At 43.9% G+C, this 13,848-nt stretch overlaps 1 long non-coding RNA gene across 1 annotated transcript; it reads left to right on the top strand.

The window, feature by feature from the left end:
• The first annotated feature begins 9,260 nt into the window (after positions 1-9,260).
• Positions 9,261-12,530, top strand: LOC134462754 (uncharacterized). Its single transcript, XR_010037573.1, has 3 exons — positions 9,261-9,366; positions 9,686-9,822; positions 10,373-12,530. It is a non-coding gene; the product is annotated as an uncharacterized LOC134462754 (long non-coding RNA).
• Positions 12,531-13,848: the final 1,318 nt, after the last annotated feature.

Genomic DNA, 13,848 nt, shown 5'->3' with positions numbered 1-13,848 from the left:
CACAAACCCAACTCGCACGCCTCGAGTCAAAGACGCAAAGTGGCTACTTCCGCATTTTGTAGTCGCGTCACAGGTCGCGTCTTTTACTGCTTCACCAAAGACTCTGTGAACTACAAAATGACGCAATCGTAGTCTTGTTTGAAAGGGTAGCATGTCTGCCAACTACTGGTAGGGAGGATGAACACTATTAAGACCGCTGGTTTGATCTACATGCGCTTTTGTTCATGATGACGTACTGTCGCAATTCTGCGACTTTGGCGCTTAAAGGGTTAAGGCCTTTTGTTATTATTAGGTCTAAAGTGTGACCTTGGTTGTGTGTTGGTCCTGTTACATGCTGTGTGAGGCTAAAAATGTCAATAAGACTTAAAAATTCCTTAGCATAGACATTCTCTAAGTCGTCCACGTGAAAATTAAAATCGCCTGCTATAAACAAGCTTTCATAGTCCACACAAACATTCGATAACAGCTCACCAAATTCTTCTAAGAAGAGTGGTGCAGAAAGTCTTGGAGGTCTGTAAATAGTCAATAACAGTATGTCCGAAGAACATTTTAGAACTGCAGCTAAGTATTCAAAAGATGAAAATTCACCTAGTGCTGTCTTTTGACATTGAAACAGTGCCTTGAAAATAATTGCTATCCCCCCTCCCTGTTTATTCTGCCTTTCTGTACTAATGAAATTAAAGTGTGGCGGAGTTGCTTCTATAAGTGTGATAGAGCTAGTGGATTTTTCCAGCCATGTTTCAGTTAAAAATAAAAAATCAAGGTTGTGGGTACAGATAAACTCATTGACAACAAAAGGCTTGTTCCTTAGAGATCTACTATTCTGTAAAGCTAATTTAGCATTGAGCATTGGAGGCATTTCCACTGTGGTATTTTGAGTGAGTTTTTTTGGGACAAGTCTGAGATTTTCCATGCTTGCCCTCTTGGGGGAATGTATACGTGTCCTCAAGAGACCTCGCTTTGTTGTTAGAACTGGAATAAGATTGTCCACGGGTCCCCTTATCTGCTTATTTTCAAAACCACTGTTACTATGTGGGTAGGGACCCAGTTGATATCAGACTGTGCTTTCAACAAGGTCATCATCACTGATACTACTGTACTCCAGAGCACAGACAGGTGGTTGTGGGGCTTTGCCTTTTTTGGGTGCAGTCATGGATGGAAGTATCCTTTTAGATTTTGGGGTAGAATGAGGTTGACCTTGAGAAATATCCGCATAGGAGGCTTGGTAGGAATGTCTGGGGGTAGAAAAGGTAGATCTGGCATAGGGGAGTAGTCTCGCCATAGTTGCTGGAAATCTCAGTCTGGGAGATGAAGATGGTGTTTCGTCGTACCGGGAAGGTTGTGATTCCATTGGTGATTGCATTTTGTCGCCGTTGCCAGGGCTTGATGCTGGTGGCTGCGTTTCGCCACATCTGGGGGGTGAGTTTGGTTTTGAGGAAACCACATTTCCTATTTCCTGTGTGGACAGTCGCTTTTTGGCAGACCTGGGAGGTGGAATTGGTGATGCCAATGGCATTTTGCCAGTCCGACAAGGAGGTGAACACTTGATCTCCGGCGAGCGGCTTGCTGCCAGTTTCTGTGACAGGTCTTCCAGCTGTTCCGAAAGCTGGTTCAGTTTGTGGCGAGTTCTGTGTGTTCCGTTGTTTTCCACTTGAGCAGAGAGGGACTTGGCTACGTCATCTGTGTGTGTGCTTTCGCCAGTCTGTGGCTCAGTTTGCACACTTACAGGCACAGAGGGCTTGTTGAAATGCCCCTGTGTCTGAGTGGATACAGATACAGGCCGCTTATCAGCGCCCAAGGTCTCAATGCTGTAAACCAACTGGTCTGTCAGCACTTTGGCGCCGGTCCAACTCAGTTCTGCACTGTTTTGTTTGAAGAGTACAGAGCGTCTCCAGAAACGGTCGAAGTTGTCAACAAAGCTGATACTGTTGGATCTGCATGTCCTTGACAGCCAGGTGTTTAAGGAATTTAATCTCGAAAACGCATAGTCGCGATAGCATGGTGCTGGTATTGGCCCGCTGATGAAGGATGGAATTTTCAGATCTTTTAGAGTTGAAAATAAGTCATTAAAATCCTTTTTGACAGTTATTTGCTCTTTGAACAGATCCGCTGCCCCAAGGCGATCAATAGATCTGTGGTCAGACACCAATTGTGGGATACTGTCCTTGGTCTCACGTACGGATGCATGGGGCAGACAGGACACTTTAAAAGTTCCATTTCCGACATTTTTCACACTCAGATCACCAACAACAAGTGTTGTAGGAGAGGCAGGCAGCTGCCGTCTAACTTTGTTCTTGTTGTTCCAATGCGGTGTACGTTCAGTTTTTATTCTGGGAGCAACTGGTTCCAATTGTTCAAGGCACTCAAATCGATTTTGAAGTTTTATGGGCTGCCCTGAAAAAGTTGGTCTGGCAGCAGCAGACCGCACTGGTGTTGAAGTTAGTATTTTATCTCTGTTTTTGGGTCGAGCCCCTTTGCTTTCCCAGTAGTCAGTAGGCCTACTCACATTTTGCTTTGCGAAGCTTTTGCCAGGTGTTTCGTCCAGCGTCACATATGTCACACCAGCCAGTCGTTGGTCCGCTTTTGCACTTGCGGCACCTGTTTCAGGACTTCCTTCAGTCTTTGATAGGCGATCACCCAGTAAGGATTCCAGGGCAGAAATCCGTTGTTCCAGCAGTATCCATTTTTTGGACTGTCGTTGTCGCATTTTGTTATTGTTTCAGCTCGGCAATTGTTTTGACTTCTAGGTTCTCTTGTGAAAAACACTAATGTATGAATAAAATCCTCTGTTGTTCTTCTCTAAACTTGTTAAAAACTGTGTATATGGCAAATAAAATCCAAGATATAGTGTGGAAAAAAAAAAGTAAAGAAATTGAAGTTAGGCAGGAGCAAAGCAGAAAAGCGACCCAACTGCACGAGACTGTATGAGGCTATCGGAGGGAGGTTTACCAACGTTCCACGCCAACTCTGTGCTAGTTAGCCTCCGTTACATGAGCTTGACTCAACTTTCCTCTACTTCCTCTCGCAAAAGGAACACGTTTGCGATGCCACATGCTGCACAAATATGCGCAGGCAGCGCAGCAGAGCACAACCACACTGATTGCATTGTAATTGGCAATGCGCTTATTTGCGCCGCGCCGACTTGCACAAGTTTGTCACCGTGAACGTTGTTTTGGATATTCGTCTGGCGCACATGGCATAGATGGAATATACCATGTTCACGCGAAAGGGAGGGGGTGTGCATGTAATCTATATTTATTTGTGTTGTATTATGCTGTTCATTTTGTTTCTGACGTACAGAAATAAATATTTTTGAATGCAGTATGTGCATTACTGACCAAAGCGCCCTAACTACCAACTGTAGGCCTATGGGAAGTTTGGGGGGGTCCTCTGGGGGCCCCTACATTTGGCGGGGCCTAAGGCGGTTGCCTAGGTACGCCTCAATTAAGAACCGCCACTGTGTGTATATCACCTGGAGTTGTGGGGCTTGGGGGTGGTCAGAACAGCTTCTACAGTGAAGACTAGGGCTAGGTAAAATAATCGAGTTAATCGATAATCGATCAAGTAGTAGGTATTAGTCAATTAGGCCCAGGCCTACTTATTACAAATTAGCAATCTGTTAACACTGTCAAGCCACAGCCCTTTGACATTTTTATATAAAAATAGGCAACAGCATCTTTTGGGGGAAATCCTGGCACTAAGAAGGGAACGGATTGAATCGATTCGGAATGAATCGAATCGAATCGTGATTAATCAATTTCAAAGCCCTAAGAATCAAAATCGAATCAATATAGGAACATGGCTGCAATACCTAGCCCTAGTGAAGACACATTCTCCCTTTCCGATTGTCTGGATTTAGCTGTCTGGGTAAAAGCCGTGACCATAATATTTGACCAAGTCTAATATCATGCAAATGACAAGCAAATTTCGCCTTTGGCGGCCAATCAAATCAACAACATAAATGTTTCATTCTATTTAATTCGGCGTGACGACCTGACGATGGTTGAGCTGTCAGAATGGAACACTGAATTTCGCCTTTCTTCGCCTCGCTTGTTTCACATGCATGCGTCCCTGGCGTTAGGTGATCATCAGGCTAATGTACAGTATCCACTGTTTGTGAAACAAGCCTTTGAGGTACAGTTTAGCAGTGTACGTACTGTAGCCTATGTGTGAAGTACTAACACTCCTTTATCTCTGACAAAAAGAATTATAAAGTTGAAAATGAAATGTAAACAGAATGGAAGAGAGAGGGGGAGGTGTGGTGTGAAAATACAGGATGTTTATGCCATCCAAAAATAAAGATAAATAAATAAAGAGACCATTAGTTCATTTATCAAAAGTGTTATTCATGATAAGAACAGGGCTATAACACGCACACGCACACACACACACACGAATACACGCACGTACGCACGCACGCACGCACACACATCACGCACCCACAAACGCACACACACACACACGCACGCACGCACGCACGCACGCACGCACGCACACACACACACACACACACACACAGAGGGGCTGCAGCAAAACTCAAAGGAAGAAGAAAGAAACGATAAGAGGACGGAGATTAAACAGTGTTATTCAAATATAATATCATACCTAATGCCCAGTTTAATACAATTACTGGATACAGTAAAGCAGGGGTCCCCAAACTTTCTTTCTCTGAGGGCCACATTATCGTTCCTGACTGTGATAGGGGACCGGGATCAATCATGTGGGCTGTATATTAGGCCACTGACTGTTATAGCCATAATTTCTAGCACAAAATAGTTCATCATTACAAGTGAGTACTTCACATGTTTTTCAATTTGAAATACCACAGCTATTTATTTTATTTTCTAATAACAACCATGAAAAATAGCAAGGAAAGGTTAGAAAAATATGGTGATTGACAGTTTGTAAGTGATACAATAGAAATGTTAGGCCTGTATATTACAGTGAGATGAGAAACTACAAGACAAGAAACTTCTGGTGATTCACACTAGGTTAGTGAAAATTAAAGGAAGGCCTGTTGATAAAGAAAATAAAATATTTTAAATATATATGTCATTCTTATATATCATGATATATCATATCATTATTTTTTTTCTTTGAGGATTGCTTCTTTGGGGCAGTTCAAATGGTGAGGTGCAGAGAGATGGAGGGCCAGTCAAAGGGGGATGGCAGACCGTATCCGGCCCCCGGGCCTTAGTTCGGGGACCCCTGCAGTAAAGCCTACATGGAATTCAGGACTGTAAGCTCAACCATATGTACAGAGTAGATCAGGCATGCAGCATTGGAGGGAGGAGAGACAGAGAACATTGTGTGTGTGTGTGCGTGCGTGGATGTGCATCCATGTGAGAATTTATAGGTGTGTGCGTGTGTGCGTGCCCCACTCCTTTTACCCGAACCAAAACCCCCCCACACCCCCATCGGCTTTCCTGCATCCGTGTGTGTGTGGGTGTGTGTGTGTGTGTGTGTGTGTGTGTGTGTGTGTGTGTGTCTGTCTGTGTGTGTGTGTGTGTGTTTGTGCGTGCGGGTGCTTGTTTATGTGGGCAGTGAGCTTCCGAGAAAAAAGGAAGGATTCTGTGGTGAAGAGGAGAGGAAAGATTGTGTGTGTGTGTGTGTGTGTATGTGTGTGTGTGTGTGTGTGTGTGTGTGTGTGTGTGTGTGTGTGTGTGTGTGTGTGTGTGTGTGTGTAGTAAAGAGAAGAATAATGTTTGAGGAACAGGGATGACCTCAAAGCCTCAGAGAGACGGTTTACGGTCAGGATGAGCTGATTCATTGTCAAAAGCAATCAACTAGACCAGTGGTTCCCAACCTTTTTCTTAGGGGACCCATGTTTTTACTATTTTAAGCTTTGGTGACCCAACCACGTGAGCGCCCGCACGAGACGGAGTCACAAGATGCCCTCCGTTTCCTGTGATAACTTATTTTAGTTATTTTATTCCTCAATTCGTCTTTGGTCAAATATTGAATAAATGTTTAATGTAGCACTTACAATTTGTTGCGTCTATGCATTTATTAGTTAAATGCTTTGTCTTTTATTCAACATGGGCTATATATATTTAAAACGAAACCCCTTAAAATCAAGAGGGCTCCGCGACCCCCTGTGGATCTTTGGCGACCCATAAGGGGGGTCCCGACCCATAGGTTGGGAACCACTGAACTAGACTAACCTAGTCTGTCTGTCTACAGGATAACTTAAAAAGTTATGAACAGATTTTGATTAGACTTTATGGAGTTGTTGGAAATTACCAAAGGAACAAGTGATACAATTTAGGTGGTGATGCGGATCACAATCTGGATCCAGGATTTTATTTAAAGATTCTTTACCATTGTGGGATAGGGTGAAGTTTGACATTCCACAAAAACAAGGCAGTAAGACTTGAAGAAAATAAGCTTTAAGATAGTCAAATGTTCTATGAAACAGCTTCCTTGACGGAGGTCTGTACTCTCTGAGTACATTTGTAGTTTAGAATGATTTTGCTCTATCATCTCTCCAATATATTTAGGGCCTACTGCAGTGCATTGTGATTGAGTGACCACCACCACTAGGGTTGTGGGTATATTCGGACTGCCATGCCAGCGATGTCCCAGAAGGTCCGGATTCTAGTCCGGGTGGGGCAACTCTACTCAGAAGTAGAGTAGGAGAGAGGATAAACAGCCCCAGCTGAGCCCCAGTCGTGCAGGAAGGGTGCTGGACGATCCAGCACACTTACCGGCTGATAGACAACTAGTCATATTTAAACATTTTTTTCACAGAGCGTCCGACGCAAGGGCATGGTCACGTGGGCCGTGACGCCACACAGCAACAACGACCCTTAAAGGAAGCGGCACTCTACTACACATGCAAAAACATTCATGTTTTGTTCCGAGGCCGTCTGCATGAAAAAAAAAAAAACCCTGCTAAATCGTTTGGTATTAAGGTATAGCCTGGTAAACCAGCGCCACCTGCTGGACGCTGAAAATTTTTCAGCTGCGGGTGGGTCTGGTATCGAACAATTATTCATTTTGAATCTTGCCCTGAATCTGGCAAGATGGTAACTAAACCAATCACAACGCAGAGATGTGTTTTGAATCAACGCGGGCGGGGCAGAGGGTTCTGGGGCGGGGTTTTGAGGGAGTGACGACATAGCAGTGAGACGCTGGGCAGTGGAGAAAGCACAACAAGAAAGATGGCGGCAATGGAACAGCGCTCGTTTGATGCATTGGCATCAGTTTTGGAAGAATTAGACTTGGGGTTTTCGTTAAAACGTGAGCAAGAGGAGGCTCTACGTTCATTCATCTTTAAGAAGGACGTTTTCGCCGTGTTACCGACAGGCTATGGCAAAAGTCTTATCTACCAGTTAACTCCACTGGTAGCCGAAATGATGGGGCTCTTTGAAAACCCGATGGTAGTACCGGTAGTCGTCTCGCCCTTGTTAGCCCTAATGGTAGAAGAAGGAGGCGAGCAATTTTGGACTCACTGCCATGCAACTGGGCGTCGATAACCCAGCAAACATAAAAATATGTCGTCAGTGCCAGTTGGTCTTCGGAGCAGTCAGGAGGCATGGCTTTTGCTGAACGCGACGTGTTGTCTTCCAAGACAAGGTCCTCGGAGTGGACGAGGTTCACCTCATATAATGGTAAGTGGCATGCTCTTAACAACGTCAGGGTGTGTGTAAAGTATATTCCTAAAAGATGACGGTAATGATTTGGTAAACGCTTCACCCTGTTGCCATTGTAACAGATAGACTGTCGCCCCGGACGTCTCCCTTTTTAATCTCAGTTTACAGTCTTTAATGTTGACTATCTAAACAAAGTCTGTGGTCGTAAGATTGAAGTTTACATGGACGTTGTGCGAGATGAGCGTGGGGCTGATTGACTGGGGAAACGGCTGTGTACGGCGGCTAGAGGAGACACTGCGTCTTAAGTTAAATTTATTACACTTTGGAAATTAGTACACTGCACTTCGACGAGACCAGCATGGCGTCGCACTAAAATAACATCGATGCTATGGTGCCATACCGGTGGAGTGATCTACACTAGAATCACACTGATACCGTGTGTTCAGACAGTTAATACACCTAGTAAACCAACGAAAACACTTCTGAGACTCATTCTTGTGCGTGATTGTATTCTCAAACACTTCAGTGCGGTGAGCATTCCGAGAAACCATCTCCAGTCAATCGAGCCCCTCGATGATCTCTCACAACGCACTTGCTCAATTATGTTGAATTAATAAGGGACGGGCACAGCGCTTCCATTCTGGGTACGCCGCCATATTGATAGCTAGTTGCTATGGTAAAGGGAGAGTGACTGCCTCCACCATGAATGCAGTTCTGGTCTCTAACATCGACAAGCCGGCTGTGTCCACAGTCAAGAATGTGTGCTACCCAAAGCACAGACACAGCACGCACTGAATACCTTCAACAACAAGCACCACACCACGATAACTTGACAATCGAGCAGTCTGGCTACTGCATAAACCCGGCGTTCCCACAGGTAGGCGCCTCACCTGATGGCCTAGTTAGCTGTGACTGCTGTGGACAAGGCTGCCTGGAAGTGAAATGCCCTGCTAAGCACAAACACAGCACTGTCCAGGAGGCTTGTGACGCAGACAAAGACTTTTGTCTCCACAGAGTTGATGGCATTGTTCAGCTCAAACAAGGTCATAGGTACTACACACAAGTGCAGACACAGATGTTCGTGACAGGTGCAACCTACTGTGACTTGACGTTGCCTGTATCCTGCCAGATGTCAGCTTCTGGGAGTCCTGTCTGAGGAAGGCACAGGAATTTTTTCACAAAGTTTGCCTCCCCGAGCTCATCTGTGGGTATTAGACCAGAGACACCTCCACACCGGGATAGAGTGGAAAGTTATATTTGACCGTCTTACAGCAGCAACCCATGCTAGCCGGCGACTCTTTGTTATGGAGGACATTTGTTCTCCATTGAGACGCCTCCAAGTTGGAAAACGGTAAAAAGATAATCCATTTGGGATTTTTTTCCCCGTCCCGTCACAGCTTGCGCTTCTACACCCTACGACACAGCAACGGGCGACCATAACGACAGCAGAGGTCAAATGAAACGGTAAAACACAAAGCAAACTACTAGCAGAATAAAGCAAGTCCTCACTGTAAACAATGGGCTGGCCCGCTTCCAAAATGTCTGCCGCGCAACGTGTGACGTCATGTGCCCGAAATTTATTGTTCCGGTGATGTGGAAATAACACTAAGAAGCTAGTTTATATGGACTTAATTGCTTTGTGATTGAAGAATAACGTACTGATTTTCCACAGGGGGAAACGTGTCAAAGGGAAGGCCTTCAGGTATTGTTTTGGCAAGCTAGGAGAACACATCTGACAGACAAAAAGGTTTCATCAAAGACACACAGACAGGTAAGCTAGTTCTATCATCTGTGGAAAGATGTCTTGGTTGTACTTTATCATAGCCAAATGTTGTGTTTGAGTTAAGGACTGTTCCCCACCCCATCTGAGTTATTGAGGGGTTGGTCTGTGTTAACAATATCCAGCAGTCTATTAGGCCTACAATCTGTTGTCACAAGTTAACACACTGATTGTAATAGGTAGTGTGAATGTTAATGAGGATCATGTCTGTGTGCTTGATCTTAACAATATGCAACTGTACCAGTTCACCAGCGAAAATATAGGCTACTGTTTGTCTGCCAGCTACATTCTTTTTTTTCTTTTGTGCAAGCTCCTGAAGTAAAGGACCTACACAGGACCTTCATATCAAGGACATTGACTGTGTGGATCTCGAGGTGCAGTTACCCAAAAGTTGCTACCCACGGAATACCAGGTTTTGAGGGATCCTGCCAGAGCAGAGAATCAACAGTAAGTCATATCTTAACTTCACACAAATACACATACAAGGGTGTGCCCAACACACATGTACTTTATAATATATTATTTTCTAAGTAATGAGACAAATTGAGGAATACATATTGGCCTGGTTCAGTCAAGTGGAGTTGTCTGTTTCAAGCTACAGGTGTTTGCAAGGCAATTTATTATTTGTCGAAATTAAGGCAAATTTCATACATGTGTGTGACCATTCATCTTGCCACCTGTATTATTTTGTAGTAGGAAGGCAGAAGTCTTATGGCAGTGTGATGCTACAGTAATGCTTACAGTAATTTAAAGAGTATAGTTTACCTTCCTTAAAGCAATGTTGGGATATATGCCTTGCTCAAGGACACTTTAGGCATGGATGGAGGTGTATGCAGTGGTCAGAGATTTGAGTCAGCAACCCTAGTCTGATCTTAAGACCACCTCACTAATCATTATGCCACACTGCCCACCATGTTAACAAACTACAATATCAAGCCCCCCTTTGCCGGTATTCATGACTCATGATTTTTTCTGTTTGATTTGTTGTTATTGACAGGATACATTGAAGAGGAGACTCCGACATGACCGCCGGCATCTTGTGTTATTCACCCCCACCACTTGTAATACTGAATGCCTGAATTGTTGTTTGCTGCTCAGACTTTGTCAACAGATATGGTCTTCGACATGTTACCCTTAGGTGTGGAAACAGATTGTGACAGTCCAGCAAAATGAGCCAGACAGATAGTAACACTGAAAAAGGACAACGTTGTTCCCATGGCCTCCCACTGCAGAAGACTACAGACGTTCAGTGAAGCACAAACAGCTGTTCCTCTTGTACTTAATAATTTAGTCAGCTGGATTCTAGGTGCCACTAAGGAGCCAACAGTGGATAATTTTGTCAACATTTCAATGGCATACATTAAAAGGGCAGCCTGTAATTGTTTGCCTTGCCTCCATCTTCCTTGCCACCAAGGGGTTGTAGACTGATGCCCTAGTCCTCCTGTTTAGGTACAACCATGCAGTTAGGCCAGTCTATTGAAGCATATACTTATGACTGTTTGTATGTGTTGTGTATCTAGTAATGGATAAATTACCACATGAATAACTGCATATTCATTATATTGATAATTATAATGGCTTCCATTATTGATTAAAAAGGGATCTACCACCACTTGCATTATTGTTTTGTTATAAATGAAGCACTGTTAGGAATCCAGGAAGACGGATGCCGAGGCACTCAAGGTTGCATTTTTTTAAAAACTTTATTTGGCTACAATGCCTCAGCATCTGTCTTCCTGGACCAAGTTTGACAGCCCCTACACTGATGAGCACCAAGGAAAAAAGGTGAAGACCCAGAAGCACTCCAATTACCTGCTTGTGTTTGATAATGTTAGGATCCATTTATCCCACTTTAAATGCATGAATATCACTGAAAATTGGAATTGTTTCCATTTATTTTTTTTATTTTTTTTAAATGTATATATCATGAAAGGTAACTTGCATTGCCTTTTGAAGCACAGTTTAACAGTTGGACCACTTTGTATAGCCTATATGAACGATCATTATTGATCTTGGATATTATTGATATTGTAGGCCTATTTCTATTTGGGCTCATGTCTTTGCCTTTGGCACCCTCATGCATTATTGTTCTTCAAGATAGAAATTAATCACGGTCATTCTTAACTGTTAAGAATCAATCTGTCTTCCTTAGAGATATATATATTATAAAAACCTTAGTTTAGTACAATTTGTGGAACGCAAGAGGACTGATAGCTGTCCAAATCGGCAACGTGATTGGTTTAGCGCGGTCACGTGGTGTATCGTGTCTCCTCATTCAGCTAAGGAAATATTCCTTCTGTAAACGTCTATACCCTTGGATGTTTTCACGATCCGAACCTCTCTGAAGTGAAACATAGTGTAGCGTTTGGTAGCCAGGGAACACACAGGATGTAGACAGAAGTGTCCGTTTAATGGAGACAGTTGGCCACAGCCACGCCACATAAAAATCATGAACAAGTAGGCCTACACTGCTTACCAGTAACCCAACTGTAGCACAGCTGCTACGTAGATCTCTCACAGTAAACAGAGAGAACTCCCCGCTCCCCTTATTCGAACCCCAACAGTGCCTCGCACCCACCAAACCATAGAACAGAATCATAGAACCGATGCGTACACAACTTAAGTAACCCCCCAGACTCGCTACAATAGTTTTGGTCAGTTCATCATCTTATGGGCATCGTGTTCGGATGCTGTGGAGCGAGAATGAACGAAAATTGAGGTGACCTGACGGCCTATAAATACGGAAGATCTCTTTCAAGTATGTTTAACACCGTGGGCTTCCTCGATGCATGCGAGACGTTCGCTGAAACCGACAAAGCTGAAGTTGAACTTTGGAACAGTTTTGTATAGTGTTGTAGTACACCGGCAACTCGCATGTCTTTTTGGCAAAAGCGACAACTAGTCCGACTCCATCTCAAAACGTTAAAGTTATCCACGGTCCTGCTCACAGCTTCACTACTTCCCTTGTTTACAGTCCCCTCTCCACCACAGCTGTCTGTCGCGCTTACTACGTCACAGTCAGTTGCGCTGATTGGTCAGAGCGTTGGCCTATTAGCACAGACATGGTTTGAAAGACAACGGGTTGTGCTCATCAACAATGTTCCGTTTTATCCATTCATCAGAGCCAGACTAAATTAAGGCATCCAATACATTTAGGCTGGTTTATCAGGCTAATTAAGGTACGAAAAATGGTATAAAAATATCAGAAACAACATATGTGGAAGCGGAAGTGGAAGCCCAACTGGGAAACTCGAACTCCCATTGTCATTATGACACAGCACTCCACAGCACACAACTGAACACGGCACACTACACACACATTTATGCCTCACCCATGCACCCATGCGTAACTTGGCACAATTCCCGTGGCACAATTCAAAGGGGATCAAAATATCATTTTAATACCACCATTGGATTACATGCTAACTTTTTCTGCTAAAAACATCCTGAAGTCCCACGAAAGCCAAGGATATGACGTCACTTTCAAGCACTATTGACACAACACTGGACACCAGTACCCCAATAGATCGTAAAGGTGCACGGTGTAGGATGGTAGCCAGAGTAGATATTGCAACTATTCTGCTCATTGAAGCTGTGCTGCCTATTGCCAAATTTGATCTTTTCATGGATATTTACTAAACAATACACTAGGCACGGCAAGTGCAGTCAGTTTTACAGCTAAAATGGAAATTCAAAATGGCGGATCATGGAGAAGATCCATCTTTTCCGGTATGAATGAAATGCAATTTGCCAAGTCATAATTAATACTTAGAATTGCATGGTGGTGGTAAGTATTTGTTAAAAAGGAAACATTTGTGAATCTTGAATCCTGGAAGTTACATTACGCAGTGCACCTTAAAAGAACAGGGAGCAAGGGCAGCCGTGGCCTAGTGGTTAAATAGATGGGCTTCAGATCACGGGGTTGCAGGTTCAAATCCCACCCTTCCACTTCCTATCTCACTCCATGGCTGAGGAGCCCTTGAGCAAGGCACATAACGCCACACTGCTCCAGAGACTGTGACCAATATACCCTGTACTCTATCTAAATAACTTTTAGTAGTTACTGTTAGCGTAGCTGGATCAAAGTGCAATGTAAAAGGACGCTCATATAGAGGAAGCCGGAGAGAGATCTTAAGGAACAGGTAGTTCATATATTGACATATTGAGGAAGCCAGTAGAGGAACATAACAGAGATCTTAAACAACAGGAAGAGCTGAATGCTGAGGATAAAGTTTCAGTTCACGTAAGGAAGCCGGCGCCAAGATGAGGAGGACACACACACAGTAAAATAAATTCCCCAAGCTGAGGATGACACACACACTGTAAAATAGACTACCCAAGCTGAGGAGTGAGGGCAGGGGTGCAGAATAGGCCAGTGAGTTAATTACGCAGAAATAGGGAAGAGTACACACACACACACACACACACACACACACACACACACACACACACACGCACACACAGGCGCATGGA

Source organism: Engraulis encrasicolus, chromosome 2 (assembly GCF_034702125.1).
Source record: "Engraulis encrasicolus isolate BLACKSEA-1 chromosome 2, IST_EnEncr_1.0, whole genome shotgun sequence".
Lineage (NCBI taxonomy): Eukaryota > Metazoa > Chordata > Actinopteri > Clupeiformes > Engraulidae > Engraulis > Engraulis encrasicolus.
This window is presented reverse-complemented; position numbering and strand designations above follow the sequence as displayed.